Raw genomic sequence first — 10,975 nt, 5'->3', positions numbered from 1 at the left:
ATTTATTAGTGTCACGAGGGTTTATTCTGAAATATTATAAGGTCACTTTCAATGAAATGATAGAAATATTCACTCAGGGAAGGGACATTCTGTCTGGCTGCCTAGGTTACATCCCAGCTTTTGTTACAAAAGTTTCATAGAAGAATTTTAAAAATCCAGAAACGAAACTTATAAAGAAATTATTGAACATACCTGGTTTTATGATTTAGACATTCTTACATACATAATAACTAATTCTTAAACTTGAGGGGGAGGAGAGAACTAAACTCAAGTCTTTGAATTAAATGTATTATAAATTCATTTTAAATGAAATTAATTTTGTGAAAATATTACATAAATATAAGGAATATACATTTTTACCATAATGTAATGTACGTTTTGCCACTTTGAAAATCTCGAGAACTAAAGAGTGAAATATAAGAAAACTGAAACAAACATTTGGAAAATCTCATCGAGCATAACTTAGTTTCTAAATTAGATGTTTTGAGTGTATTTAAAATTAGGCCAACTACTTCATTCACTTCAAACCCATTACATAATACTAGTATTTAAGAAAAATGGTAAAAGATTGCAAATATGTTAAATAACAATTCTAGTGATCTAGAAATGGAAGTAACTGATTTTCATCCTAATTAAGATCAAGAATATCACAAAAAGCCATTTGAATAGTCCTAGATCAGAAAAATCATGACCTGTTAAACTTCTAAAAACATAAATTTCTGCTTTCGATCTACCATAAGATGAGAAAAAGGATTTTCAACAAGGAACTTGTTAAAAATCAATGTTCATATACAGCATAACAAACAAACATTCGAACGACTGTATGGATTTAGCCATAACATCGCATGTACCAGAGGGAAAGAAAAACTCGCAGAAGAAATGCAGTGTACAAATTATAACATTCAAGCATTTCTAGTGGAAATAAAGTTAATATAAAACAAGAATTACCAGCCACAGATGTCTTTTTGCTCTGCACTATTTCTATATTCTTTTCATCCTCGTGCTTTTTCTTTCATGATATCATGTTCTGCAATCCAAGAGTGCACAGAAATGATGACAAATTACACTAGAAGAGGCCAAGGGGGGGGGAAAGGTATCATTAGATATTAACTACTTTGAAATTAAAGAATAATTATACACGAACACAAATATATAATATTATTTCTTAATATATAAAACTTCAAAGTTAGCCTTCTTTGGTTTCAATTTCAGCAACGTGCTACATTGTTAATAAAATCACGACTGCAGTCGATAGAAAAGCAAATGATTTTTCTAATACGACAGAAGTACAGTAAGCGAAGGAGGTTTTTAATGTATGGGTACAACATGAACAATGAAAGAAAAAAATTGACAGTTATTATGGATACACAGAGTAAAAGGGATAATGATCTTCGAGAAGAGTAAATAATTTCAGTGCTGGTAAAAAGATGGCACCAAAACACAAGAAGCAGGTAATTTTAAATGACAAATAAACAAAATAAACTTTACTGTTAGCTTTGAAGAAGGTGATATATATTAAACTATCTTAATTCACACACAGAATTAGTGACATAACAAATCAAACTCGCAATATATTAACATTAAAAGAGCTATACATATACACTTTTATAGATTTTTTTTTTTTTAGAAAGGGCTCAAAAACACCATTCTAAAAACAAATTTCAAAGAACATCTTGGAAACAAAAGTCATAAACCATAAAAGAAATATTTCATTCAGAATTTTAACGTAAAAACCGTTTCTATTTTTAAGTTCTTTACTTAGGTAGTCTTATCCATGAGAGAGGAATGCTTAGTCCAATGTACAAGAAATTATCCTGAAATATTACGCCACTTTAACGAAATTATAGCAATATTTCACTCAGGGAAAGAACATATTGTCTGGCTGGCCGGGTTCAAGCCCAGCTTTAATACAGAAGGCCAAAACACATCAAATTCCTTTGAATGATACAGCATTTTGAAATGATACAAAAAATTTAAATGCAATTTCGTGGAAGCACTATTGTAATTACCTACGTACTAAAATTTTGACCAAAAATTAAAGAAAAGTAAGATACTCTTTTACTTTAGAAGGAAACATAGTCATATACTAATTTACATATGCTCAACATATTGTACTATAAAACCTAAACATAGGAATGAAATTTTGTCAGCTATGTGAGATGTCCAATAAAGAGAAATTCCGTAAATTGTAGAACAGAGCCTACGTCTGTAAACAGATGAACGGTAAAACATAATTCAAATACTTTACTTTTAGCACTGAAGCAGGTATTCTACATTAAACTGTTTTAATTCACATACAGGATTAGATATATAATAGCTCAAAATATTGTAATAACCAAACACGCTTCACATAAACATTAAAAAAAATCTATATACATTTATTAGTGTCACGAGGGTTTATTCTGAAATATTATAAGGTCACTTTCAATGAAATGATAGAAATATTCACTCAGGGAAGGGACATTCTGTCTGGCTGCCTAGGTTACATCCCAGCTTTTGTTACAAAAGTTTCATAGAAGAATTTTAAAAATCCAGAAATGAAACTTATAAAGAAATTATTGAACATACCTGGTTTTATGATTTAGACATTCTTACATACATAATAACTAATTCTTAAACTTGAGGGGGAGGAGAGAACTAAACTCAAGTCTTTGAATTAAAGGTATTATAAATTCATTTTAAATGAAATTAATTTTGTGAAAATATTACACAAATATAAGGAATATACATTTTTACCATAATGTAAAGTACGTTTTGCCACTTTGAAAATCTCGAGAACTAAAGCGTGAAATATAAGAAAACTGAAACAAACATTTGGAAAATCTCATCGAGCTTAACTTAGTTTCTAAATTAGATGTTTTGAGTGTATTTAAAATTAGGCCAACTACTTCATTCACGTCAAACCCATTACATAATACTAGTATTTAAGAAAAATGGTAAAAGATTGCAAATATGTTAAATAACAATTCTACTGATATAGAAATGGAAGTAACTGATTTTCATCCTAATTAAGATCAAGAATCTCACAAAAAACCATTTGAATAGTCCTAGATCAGAAAATTCATGACCTGTTAAATTTGTAAAAAGATAAATTTCTACTTTCGATCTACCAAAAGATGTGAAAGAGGATTTTCAACAACGAACTTGTTAAAAATCAATGTTCAGATACAGCATAACAAACATACATTCGAACGACTGCATGGATTTAGCCATAACATCGCATGTACCAGAGGGAAAGAAAAACTCGCAGAAGAAATGCAAAGTACAAATTATAACATTCAAGCATTTCTAGTGGAAATAAAGTTAATATAAAACAAGAATTACCAGCGACAGATGTCTTTTTGCTCTGCACTATTTCTATATTCTCTTCATCCTCGTGCTTTTTCTTTCATGATATCATGTTCTGCAATCCAAGAGTGCACAGAAATGATGACAAATTACACTAGAAGAGGCCAAGGGGGGGGGGGAAAGGTATCATTAGATTTTAACTACGTTGAAATTAAAGAATAATTATACACGAACACAAATATATAATATTATTTCTTAATATATAAAACTTCAAAGTTAGCCTTCTTTGGTTTTAATTTCAGCAACGTGCTACATTGTTAATAAAATCACGACTGCAGTCGATAGAAAAGCAAATGATTTTTCTAATACGACAGAAGTACAGTAAGCGAAGGAGGTTTTAATGTATGGGTACAACATGAACAATGAAAGAAAAAAATTGACAGTTATTATGGATACACAGAGTAAAAGGGATAATGATCTTCGAGAAGAGTAAATAATTTCAGCGCTGGTAAAAAGATGGCACCAAAAGACAAGAAGCAGGTAATTTTAAATGACAAATAAACAAAATAAACTTTACTGTTAGCTTTGAAGCAGGTGATATATATTAAACTATCTTAATTCACACACAGAATTAGTGACGTAACAGATCAAACTCGCAATATATTAACATTAAAAGAGCTATACATATATACTTTTATAGATTTTTTTTTTTTTTTTTTTTTTTTTTTTTTTTAGAAAGGGCTCAAAAACACCATTCTAAAAACAAATTTCAAAGAACATCTTGGAAACAAAAGTCATAAACCATAAAAGAAATATTTCATTCAGAAATTTAACGTAAGAACCGTTTCTATTTTTAAGTTCTTTAGTTAGGTAGTCTTATCCATGAGAGAGGAATGCTTAGTCCAATGTACAAGAAATTATCCTGAAATATTACGCCACTTTAACGAAATTATAGCAATATTTCACTCAGGGAAAGAACATATTGTCTGGCTGGCCGGGTTCAAGCCCAGCTTTAATACAGAAGGCCAAAACACATCAAATTCCTTTGAATGATACAGCATTTTGAAATGATGCAAAAAATTTAAATGCAATTTCGTGGAAGCACTATTGTAATTACCTACGTACTAAAATTTTGACCAAAAATTAAAGAAAAGTAAGATACTCTTTTACTTTAGAAGGAAACATAGTCATATACTAATTTACATATGCTCAACGTATTGTAGTATAAAACCTAAACATAGGAATAAAATTTTGTCAGCTATGTGAGCTGTCCAATAAAGAGAAATTCCGTAAATTGTAGAACAGAGCCTACGTCTGTAAACAGATGAACGGTAAAACATAATTCAAATACTTTACTTAAAAGTAAAGTATTTGAATGAATTTGCACTGAAGCAGGTATTCTACATTAAACTGTTTTAATTCACATACAGGATTAGATATATAATAGCTCAAAATATTGTAATAACCAAACACGCTTCACATAAACATTAAAAAAAATCTATATACAATTATTAGTGTCACGAGGGTTTATTCTGAAATATTATAAGGTCACTTTCAATGAAATGATAGAAATATTCACTCAGGGAAGGGACATTCTGTCTGGCTGCCTAGGTTACATCCCAGCTTTTGTTACAAAAGTTTCATAGAAGAATTTTAAAAATCCAGAAACGAAACTTATAAAGAAATTATTGAACATACCTGGTTTTATGATTTAGACATTCTTACATACATAATAACTAATTCTTAAACTTGAGGGGGAGGAGAGAACTAAACTCAAGTCTTTGAATTAAATGTATTATAAATTCATTTTAAATGAAATTAATTTTGTGAAAATATTACATAAATATAAGGAATATACATTTTTACCATAATGTAATGTACGTTTTGCCACTTTGAAAATCTCGAGAACTAAAGAGTGAAATATAAGAAAACTGAAACAAACATTTGGAAAATCTCATCGAGCATAACTTAGTTTCTAAATTAGATGTTTTGAGTGTATTTAAAATTAGGCCAACTACTTCATTCACTTCAAACCCATTACATAATACTAGTATTTAAGAAAAATGGTAAAAGATTGCAAATATGTTAAATAACAATTCTAGTGATCTAGAAATGGAAGTAACTGATTTTCATCCTAATTAAGATCAAGAATATCACAAAAAGCCATTTGAATAGTCCTAGATCAGAAAAATCATGACCTGTTAAACTTCTAAAAACATAAATTTCTGCTTTCGATCTACCATAAGATGAGAAAAAGGATTTTCAACAAGGAACTTGTTAAAAATCAATGTTCATATACAGCATAACAAACAAACATTCGAACGACTGTATGGATTTAGCCATAACATCGCATGTACCAGAGGGAAAGAAAAACTCGCAGAAGAAATGCAGTGTACAAATTATAACATTCAAGCATTTCTAGTGGAAATAAAGTTAATATAAAACAAGAATTACCAGCCACAGATGTCTTTTTGCTCTGCACTATTTCTATATTCTTTTCATCCTCGTGCTTTTTCTTTCATGATATCATGTTCTGCAATCCAAGAGTGCACAGAAATGATGACAAATTACACTAGAAGAGGCCAAGGGGGGGGGGGAAAGGTATCATTAGATATTAACTACTTTGAAATTAAAGAATAATTATACACGAACACAAATATATAATATTATTTCTTAATATATAAAACTTCAAAGTTAGCCTTCTTTGGTTTCAATTTCAGCAACGTGCTACATTGTTAATAAAATCACGACTGCAGTCGATAGAAAAGCAAATGATTTTTCTGATACGACAGAAGTACAGTAAGCGAAGGAGGTTTTTAATGTATGGGTACAACATGAACAATGAAAGAAAAAAATTGACAGTTATTATGGATACACAGAGTAAAAGGGATAATGATCTTCGAGAAGAGTAAATAATTTCAGTGCTGGTAAAAAGATGGCACCAAAACACAAGAAGCAGGTAATTTTAAATGACAAATAAACAAAATAAACTTTACTGTTAGCTTTGAAGAAGGTGATATATATTAAACTATCTTAATTCACACACAGAATTAGTGACATAACAAATCAAACTCGCAATATATTAACATTAAAAGAGCTATACATATACACTTTTATAGATTTTTTTTTTTTAGAAAGGGCTCAAAAACACCATTCTAAAAACAAATTTCAAAGAACATCTTGGAAACAAAAGTCATAAACCATAAAAGAAATATTTCATTCAGAATTTTAACGTAAAAACCGTTTCTATTTTTAAGTTCTTTACTTAGGTAGTCTTATCCATGAGAGAGGAATGCTTAGTCCAATGTACAAGAAATTATCCTGAAATATTACGCCACTTTAACGAAATTATAGCAATATTTCACTCAGGGAAAGAACATATTGTCTGGCTGGCCGGGTTCAAGCCCAGCTTTAATACAGAAGGCCAAAACACATCAAATTCCTTTGAATGATACAGCATTTTGAAATGATACAAAAAATTTAAATGCAATTTCGTGGAAGCACTATTGTAATTACCTACGTACTAAAATTTTGACCAAAAATTAAAGAAAAGTAAGATACTCTTTTACTTTAGAAGGAAACATAGTCATATACTAATTTACATATGCTCAACATATTGTACTATAAAACCTAAACATAGGAATGAAATTTTGTCAGCTATGTGAGATGTCCAATAAAGAGAAATTCCGTAAATTGTAGAACAGAGCCTACGTCTGTAAACAGATGAACGGTAAAACATAATTCAAATACTTTACTTTTAGCACTGAAGCAGGTATTCTACATTAAACTGTTTTAATTCACATACAGGATTAGATATATAATAGCTCAAAATATTGTAATAACCAAACACGCTTCACATAAACATTAAAAAAAATCTATATACATTTATTAGTGTCACGAGGGTTTATTCTGAAATATTATAAGGTCACTTTCAATGAAATGATAGAAATATTCACTCAGGGAAGGGACATTCTGTCTGGCTGCCTAGGTTACATCCCAGCTTTTGTTACAAAAGTTTCATAGAAGAATTTTAAAAATCCAGAAATGAAACTTATAAAGAAATTATTGAACATACCTGGTTTTATGATTTAGACATTCTTACATACATAATAACTAATTCTTAAACTTGAGGGGGAGGAGAGAACTAAACTCAAGTCTTTGAATTAAAGGTATTATAAATTCATTTTAAATGAAATTAATTTTGTGAAAATATTACACAAATATAAGGAATATACATTTTTACCATAATGTAAAGTACGTTTTGCCACTTTGAAAATCTCGAGAACTAAAGCGTGAAATATAAGAAAACTGAAACAAACATTTGGAAAATCTCATCGAGCTTAACTTAGTTTCTAAATTAGATGTTTTGAGTGTATTTAAAATTAGGCCAACTACTTCATTCACGTCAAACCCATTACATAATACTAGTATTTAAGAAAAATGGTAAAAGATTGCAAATATGTTAAATAACAATTCTACTGATATAGAAATGGAAGTAACTGATTTTCATCCTAATTAAGATCAAGAATCTCACAAAAAACCATTTGAATAGTCCTAGATCAGAAAATTCATGACCTGTTAAATTTGTAAAAAGATAAATTTCTACTTTCGATCTACCAAAAGATGTGAAAGAGGATTTTCAACAACGAACTTGTTAAAAATCAATGTTCAGATACAGCATAACAAACATACATTCGAACGACTGCATGGATTTAGCCATAACATCGCATGTACCAGAGGGAAAGAAAAACTCGCAGAAGAAATGCAAAGTACAAATTATAACATTCAAGCATTTCTAGTGGAAATAAAGTTAATATAAAACAAGAATTACCAGCGACAGATGTCTTTTTGCTCTGCACTATTTCTATATTCTCTTCATCCTCGTGCTTTTTCTTTCATGATATCATGTTCTGCAATCCAAGAGTGCACAGAAATGATGACAAATTACACTAGAAGAGGCCAAGGGGGGGGGGGAAAGGTATCATTAGATTTTAACTACGTTGAAATTAAAGAATAATTATACACGAACACAAATATATAATATTATTTCTTAATATATAAAACTTCAAAGTTAGCCTTCTTTGGTTTTAATTTCAGCAACGTGCTACATTGTTAATAAAATCACGACTGCAGTCGATAGAAAAGCAAATGATTTTTCTAATACGACAGAAGTACAGTAAGCGAAGGAGGTTTTAATGTATGGGTACAACATGAACAATGAAAGAAAAAAATTGACAGTTATTATGGATACACAGAGTAAAAGGGATAATGATCTTCGAGAAGAGTAAATAATTTCAGCGCTGGTAAAAAGATGGCACCAAAAGACAAGAAGCAGGTAATTTTAAATGACAAATAAACAAAATAAACTTTACTGTTAGCTTTGAAGCAGGTGATATATATTAAACTATCTTAATTCACACACAGAATTAGTGACGTAACAGATCAAACTCGCAATATATTAACATTAAAAGAGCTATACATATATACTTTTATAGATTTTTTTTTTTTTTTTTTTTTTTTTTTTTTTTTTAGAAAGGGCTCAAAAACACCATTCTAAAAACAAATTTCAAAGAACATCTTGGAAACAAAAGTCATAAACCATAAAAGAAATATTTCATTCAGAAATTTAACGTAAGAACCGTTTCTATTTTTAAGTTCTTTAGTTAGGTAGTCTTATCCATGAGAGAGGAATGCTTAGTCCAATGTACAAGAAATTATCCTGAAATATTACGCCACTTTAACGAAATTATAGCAATATTTCACTCAGGGAAAGAACATATTGTCTGGCTGGCCGGGTTCAAGCCCAGCTTTAATACAGAAGGCCAAAACACATCAAATTCCTTTGAATGATACAGCATTTTGAAATGATGCAAAAAATTTAAATGCAATTTCGTGGAAGCACTATTGTAATTACCTACGTACTAAAATTTTGACCAAAAATTAAAGAAAAGTAAGATACTCTTTTACTTTAGAAGGAAACATAGTCATATACTAATTTACATATGCTCAACGTATTGTAGTATAAAACCTAAACATAGGAATAAAATTTTGTCAGCTATGTGAGCTGTCCAATAAAGAGAAATTCCGTAAATTGTAGAACAGAGCCTACGTCTGTAAACAGATGAACGGTAAAACATAATTCAAATACTTTACTTAAAAGTAAAGTATTTGAATGAATTTGCACTGAAGCAGGTATTCTACATTAAACTGTTTTAATTCACATACAGGATTAGATATATAATAGCTCAAAATATTGTAATAACCAAACACGCTTCACATAAACATTAAAAAAAATCTATATACAATTATTAGTGTCACGAGGGTTTATTCTGAAATATTATAAGGTCACTTTCAATGAAATGATAGAAATATTCACTCAGGGAAGGGACATTCTGTCTGGCTGCCTAGGTTACATCCCAGCTTTTGTTACAAAAGTTTCATAGAAGAATTTTAAAAATCCAGAAACGAAACTTATAAAGAAATTATTGAACATACCTGGTTTTATGATTTAGACATTCTTACATACATAATAACTAATTCTTAAACTTGAGGGGGAGGAGAGAACTAAACTCAAGTCTTTGAATTAAAGGTATTATAAATTCATTTTAAATGAAATTAATTTTGTGAAAATATTACATAAATATAAGGAATATACATTTTTACCATAATGTAATGTACGTTTTGCCACTTTGAACATCTCGAGAACTAAAGCGTGAAATACAAGAAAACTGAAACAAACATTTGGAAAATCTCATCGAGCATAACTTAGTTTCTAAATTAGATGTTTTGAGTGTATTTAAAATTAGGCCAACTACTTCATTCACTTCAAACCCATTACATAATACTAGTATTTAAGAAAAATGGTAAAAGATTGCAAATATGTTAAATAACAATTCTAGTGATCTAGAAATAGAAGTAACTGATTTTCATCCTAATTAAGATCAAGAATATCACAAAAAGCCATTTGAATAGTCCTAGATCAGAAAAATCATGACCTGTTATACTTCTAAAAACATAAATTTCTGCTTTCGATCTACCATAAGATGAGAAAAAGGATTTTCAACAAGGAACTTGTTAAAAATCAATGTTCATATACAGCATAACAAACAAACATTCGAACGACTGTATGGATTTAGCCATAACATCGCATGTACCAGAGGGAAAGAAAAACTCGCAGAAGAAATGCAGTGTACAAATTATAACATTCAAGCATTTCTAGTGGAAATAAAGTTAATATAAAACAAGAATTACCAGCCACAGATGTCTTTTTGCTCTGCACTATTTCTATATTCTTTTCATCCTCGTGCTTTTTCTTTCATGATATCATGTTCTGCAATCCAAGAGTGCACAGAAATGATGACAAATTACACTAGAAGAGGCCAAGGGGGGGGGGGGGAAGATATCATTAGATTTTAACTACTTTGAAATTAAAGAATAATTATACACAAACAGAAATATATAATATTGTTTCTTAATAAATAAAACTTCAAAGGTAGCCTTCTTTGTTTTCAATTCCAGCAACGTGCTACATTGTTAATAAAATCATGACTGCAGTCGATAGAAATGCAAATGATTTTCCTAATACGACAGAAGTACAGTAAGCGAAGAGGGTTTTTTAATGTATGGGTACAACATGAACAATGAAAGAAAAAAATTAGACACTTATTACGGATACACAGAATAAAAG

At 29.7% G+C, this 10,975-nt stretch overlaps 1 long non-coding RNA gene across 1 annotated transcript; it reads right to left on the bottom strand.

Moving 5' to 3' along the window:
• Positions 1–3,241: 3,241 nt before the first annotated feature.
• LOC146993083 (uncharacterized) lies at positions 3,242–10,652 on the bottom strand. The gene is made up of 3 exons (XR_015038603.1): positions 10,540–10,652; positions 8,120–8,237; positions 3,242–3,442 (listed from the first exon to the last, which is right to left on the bottom strand). It is a non-coding gene; the product is annotated as an uncharacterized LOC146993083 (long non-coding RNA).
• Between the last annotated feature and the right edge of the window lie 323 nt (positions 10,653–10,975).

The sequence above is a fragment of the Stegodyphus dumicola genome, chromosome X1 (assembly GCF_044657685.1).
Source record: "Stegodyphus dumicola isolate Sdum_Otavi_A_Nest chromosome X1, ASM4465768v1".
NCBI classification, from domain to species: domain Eukaryota; kingdom Metazoa; phylum Arthropoda; class Arachnida; order Araneae; family Eresidae; genus Stegodyphus; species Stegodyphus dumicola.
This window is presented reverse-complemented; position numbering and strand designations above follow the sequence as displayed.